Below are 5,887 nucleotides of genomic sequence, written 5' to 3'. Positions count from 1 at the left end.
AGTCTGACGGGGTGAGACTGGCAACTGGCCAACTACATCACCACAGGGCCAGCAGCAGCAGAGAGGATGGCTAGTGCATGCCTCTGGGCAGCCCTCTTCCTTTCACAGCGGCCTCTCCCATGAAAACTAAACCCTGGGTCTTGTGAGACATCATCAATCCATCCACGAGAGTATTGGCTCTACGACCCAATCACCTCCCACTGGGCCCCACTTTTAAAGTATCAACACTTCCAATGCCGTTATGCTGGGAACTAAATTCCAAAACATGAGCCTTTGAGGGATCAACTATGACAGAGGGGAAGCGGGCAGTGAACTCCATGCTTCCCCTCGAGATGACTACTGACTGGAAAGCAGCATCTGAGAGGCTGAGAAGCTGACTGAAGCCTTCATCAGACTCATGGAGTTTGGAAGAAGGAAGGTACAACCGTGGAGATTGGAACTTGCGAAGGAGGAGTGGGTCTAGTAAATGTTCAAGGATAGAGTTGGGAATCTTTCAAAGCTACATCTAAAGAAAAGAGGTTGGGACCATCACATAATGGTTACATTGTTGGATTCCCATGTAGTTGACCGGGGTACAAGTCCTGGACCCAGCCGTTTAAAACTCGTGCTGGGTGCATATGCATGTGTGCCCGAAGTCCTGACAGAAGAGAACGGAAGGGAAGGAATCATGGCATGGCCAACCCCCCTCCCCGCTGGGGGGTGATTTCTTGCTTTCTGTCTCCCTGTGTCTCTGGTGAGTGTACACGCCCTATAGCAAAAATCTTTCTTAAAAAAAGAAAGAAAGAAAGAGAAAGTTAACAAGAAATAGACTAGCCCTTATGGGCTTGAGTCTCACCTTTGAGCCTTTTCAATTCCTCGTTGGACTGAGATGATCAGGGACTGCTAGTGTTCCCAGGTCAACATCCTTCCAGGAGCAAACATGAGGAAGAAGACATCAGATAATCCCTACAATTTTTGCTACTTAACGTCCAGCCTTGCAAGAGTACAAGACTTGGCTAAAAATCGTGTATGTGTGTGCGTGTGTGCATGTGTGTGTGTGCATGTGTGTGTGGTGGGGAGAACACAAACAATAAAAACAGACCCCAGGTAAATCCAAATAACCCTAATGAGTTAGCAGACGTGGGTGTTTAAAGACTATGGTCGAATGTTCAGCAATTAAAAGGCAAGGTGGAGGATGAGACTCTATAAAAGCGAATCACAAAGCTACACATACTCTTACTATACTGTCGGGCAATTGTACTCCATGGCCTTTACCCAGATGAGGTAAACACTTACAGCCACAAAAAGGCCTGCACAGAGATGTTTGTAGCAGTTTTATTCATAAATGTCAATATTTAGAAGCAAGCATGATGTCCTTCGGTAGGGGAATGAAAAATAAACTGTGGTAAATCCAGACAATGGAATAGTATTCAGTGCTAAAAAGAAATGAGCTATCCATGCATGAAAAGGAATGGCCGAAACCTAAATACATGTTATTAAACAAAGAAAGGCCCATCTGAAAGGCTACCTACTGTTTGATTCCAACTCTCTGACATTCTGGAAAAGACAAAACCATGGGAACAGCAAAAAGATGGATGGTTGCCAGGGCTTAGAAGGGAGGGAGGAATGAGTGGGTGGAGCCAGAGGACTTTCGGGGCAGTGAGTGGGTGGAGCCAGAGGACTTTCAGGGCAGTGATACTACAATGGTGGAAACATGCCAGTGTAGTTTGCCCAGATTCACAGAATGTACACCACTGGAGCCAGAAGGTGGTGTCACAATTAAGGCACTGGACTCCCACACGACTGACCAGGTTGGAATCCTGGACCTGGCAGCTCAAACAACCACACAGGGCCTGTGTGCGTGCATACCCAAAAACCCAGGAGGAGAATGAAGGAAAAGGGACTGCGGCATGGACATCCCCTCTGGGGGAATTTCTCACTGGGCCTCTCACTGTCTCTCTCTGGCAAGTACACATATCCTACGGAAAAAAACATAGGTAAAAAATAAAAAATAGATGCACACCACTAAGAATGAACCTGAATGTCAACTGTGGACTTTGGATATAATGATGTATTGATGTAGATTCATTGATTGTAACAAATGCACCTCTCTGGTACAAGACGTGGATAGTGGGGATGCTATGTGTGTGCATGACTTTAGAGATACATGGGAACTCTCTGTACATTCCACTCCATTTTTCTACGAGTCTAAAACTTCTCTAAAAAGATAGTAATAGGTGATGTGGTGGTTAGGGTGCTAGGCTCCCAGATGGCTAACTACAGTTCTGGTCCCAGACCTGGTGGCTTGCTTTCTCACTTTCCCTTTTTTCTCTCTCTCTCTGTCTCTCTCTGGTCAAATTAAAATAATAATGACAAATTAAGTTAAATAAATAATTTAAAATAATAAAAATAGGAGCCAGCAAATGGCATGGTGGTTAAGGTGGTGGACTCCCACATGGCTGACCATGGTTCAAGTTCCAGACCTGGCAGCTTGCTTTTTCACTTTCTCTCTTTCCATCTGCCTCTGGACAAGATTAAAATTAATGAATTAATTTTAAAAATAATAATGTCTATATTTTTTAAAAAAGAAAGGAAAATGCTGAAAGAAAATAAACCCCAAAAAGAAAAGAGAAAAATTAAATAAAAACTGTGGACCTGAAAAAATCAGTAACTGAAATTAAGAACCAAGAGATAAGTGATTAGATACAGAAAAAGAGAGATGTAGGAAACTAGAAAATAGGTCATGGGACCAGCAGTTAGCGTAATAGCTACGTCGCTGGACTCCCACATAGTCGATCGTGGTTCGAGTCCCGGACCCAGTGGCTTAAACTCACACCGGGCGCGTGTGCGTACATGCCCAAGATCCCGAGAGGAGAATGGAGGAAAAGGGATTGTGGCATGGCCATCCCCCCTGGGGGTGATTTCTCTCTTTCTGTGTCTCTGTCTCTCTCTGTCTGTCTGGCGAGCGCACGCGCCCTATAGCAAAAACCTCTCCAAATAAAGAAAAAAAAAGGTCAGAAGAAAATATCTGGACTAAAGAATGGGAAGAGGGGCCAGCAGGTAGCGTAGTTGTTATAGTGTTGAAGTCCCACATGGCTGATCATGGTTCAAGTCCCGTACTTATGAAACTTATGCCTGCTTTTGTGTGTGATGCCCGAGATCCCAAGAGGAGAATGGAGGAGCAGAGATTGCAGCATGGCCATCCCCCTGGATGGTGATTTCTCACTTTTTGCCTCTCAGTTTCTTTTTTTCTCTCTGGTAAATGCACACACTGTATAGCAAGAATCTCGGTCTAAAGCAAGAAATAATAATAATAATAGAAGAAGAAGGGAGGAGAAAAGAGTATAAGAGACATATGGGACATAGTATAAAAGAGCTAATATATGTATCATTGAAGTACTAGAACAGAAGAGAGAATACACTGAGCAGCAGTCATAGTTTAAGATATGATGACCAGGGCCAGCAGGTGGCGTGGTGGTTAGGGTGCTCGACTCCCACTTGGCCAACTGCAGTTCGAGTCCTGGACTCGATGGCTTGCTTTCTTACTTTCCCTCTCTCTCATTCTGTCCCTCTCTGCTCAAATTAAAATAAGTAAAGCTTAAAAAGAATTTAAAAAATATAATGACCAAGGATATTTTTTAAAAAGTGAAAGACATCAAACTATGGATTTGAGAACTATGGATCCTGAGCAGGACAAACACAAAATCACACATAGTCTCAACACAACGATATCACCGGAAAACAAAAACACAGGGGACAATATCAGAAGCAGGCAGAGGGAAAAAGGTAAGAGAAGACATCAGAGAGTCCCAGTAGGGGCTGGCGTAATGTCTGATTTACATTTTGAGAAGATCCTGGACTGCTACTGCAGGGAGAACAGGTGGAAGTCCTAGACCACTCAGTGGCTCGACAGAGATGGCGGCGGTACACTGGTGGTGGTAGCGACGGGGACGGGAGAGAAACAGCTGCATTGGGATGTTCCGCGTTTTGGAGAATAACTTGGCGATGGGCAAAATGTGGAGATGTGGAAAGGAGATGACCGAAGGTCATTGCAGATGTCTTCTTCCCTTTTTTTTTCTTTTGTTAATACACCAAAAGATGCATGCATGTGCGTAGGTGTGGGGAAGAGAGAAAGCCCCTCCCAGCAGAGCCTGCTCATGCCATACTCCGTCTCCTTTCCATTTATCACCCCGTCAGGACCCTGGACACACACATGCATGCCCAGCATGTTTTTTTTTTCCAGCCACCAGAGCTGGGATTCAAACCCTGGTTGGCCATATGGCATCTGGTTTCCTCTGTGAAGCACTTAACCACTATAGAACCGGACCAGCCCATTCCTAGATTTCTGGTTTGAGCAATTCAGTAAATGGTGGCACCGTTTGTGGAAATGGGACAGTCTAAGCAAGTGCTCATTTCCATGAGCTGTTTGTCAGATGACATCTGAGCCACATCTGCCACATCTCCAGAGTGGGATCATATTCGCACCCACGTTACGACTTTCTTAGGATGGTTAAATGTTTATTATTATTATTATTATTATTATTATAGACGTCCAAGTCAAAATGCCAATCAAGAGCTCAGGGCAGACAGCTAGGAGCAGGATCTCACCATGCCTGCCCTGGGTCCCTTGTCTTATGCCACATTGTATCCAGAGCTGAAACAACCAGGCCAGCCCTGCTGTGTGGCTTAGGGGCCCCAGGGCAGGTTTGGCCACTCCCTGTCTATCTGGAAAGGAGGAACTAGATTAGCCTTCAATGGTGGCAGGAGACCAAGTCCAAACCCTGCAACAAAGTCTTAAGTGCTTTTATTCCCTTTATCCAAAACGTCTCCGTTTTGCTCCTGCAACCTGAGAACCGCCAACCTGCCTTGATTCTGAGTGCAGAAGTTGTGTTGGTTTCCTACCCACCGGGAGATTAACTCATCTCCTGCCTGGAGGGAACTGTCCTGTGAGCCCAGCTGGCCCAGAAATTGGTGGGTTTTTTGTTTTTCCCAAGCAGGGCATTGATAGAATCTGATTCCACTCAGTTCAGATATTTCTGGAGTGCCTTCTGTGTGCCAGGCACTGGGAGGGCTCAAAACGCTACTGCACTCATTCGCGGTTCAGTAGACCTCCCTATGCTCCCGCCCTGCCCCACCGGTCTCTGTCCCACTAATAGGAAAGCCCGCTCTCTCCTAAGTGCACCGGCTGCCTGCACGGCCCTCGGCCTGACCTGTGCACGCTGGCTTCTCTTCCACACAGAGGCTGCCTGGCCATCCCGCCGGGCCCGGCCCCCCTCCCAATCCTGTCACCTCACTTTCTCCTGCACTTCAGTGTCTGTGTCTTTGTTTACTTCAGCGTGTCCCCACCTGCAGACACTGAGTCCACCCCCGGCCCCTGACCCCCTTCCCCTTGCAGGAACTTTGACTGGAACCCTTCAGTACCCAGCCCCCCTGCACACGCTAGGGGTGCTCAGGGCACACCCGTGGTTCCTCTTCTGGGCCTGCCTGTCCTCTCGAAGTGTTGGGTGGTCTTTGGGCAAAGCAGGGGCAACATTTATTTGGGGCCCGAGGAAAGCTGGCAATGGCTGCAGCGTCCCGGTGCCTGCTGGGAGGAGCACGGGCTCTGGACTCAGCTCGCTGTGGGAGCAGGTCCCGGCTCCACCACATCCTAGGCTGTGTGCAAAGTGTGCAGCTTGTACGAGCCTCGGCCCCATTATCTGAAAGAAGGGGCTCGTGGCAGCATCTGCCTTCTTCTCAGGACGGAGGGACTTGAAGTCCGTGCCTGGCACGTCGCACGGCTCTGACTCTGTGGTGGCTACTCATTGGCTGAGGCCCTCCGTGCTGTGCAAACATGGCACCGTCATCACCTTTGCCACAGGCCATGCCCCTCCTCTGCTCCTGCAGCAGCTGCCCACCGGGTGCCCAGTGC

Source organism: Tupaia chinensis, unplaced genomic scaffold (assembly GCF_000334495.1).
Source record: "Tupaia chinensis unplaced genomic scaffold, TupChi_1.0 Scaffold138725_1, whole genome shotgun sequence".
In the NCBI taxonomy this organism is placed as follows: domain Eukaryota; kingdom Metazoa; phylum Chordata; class Mammalia; order Scandentia; family Tupaiidae; genus Tupaia; species Tupaia belangeri.
This window is presented reverse-complemented; position numbering follows the sequence as displayed.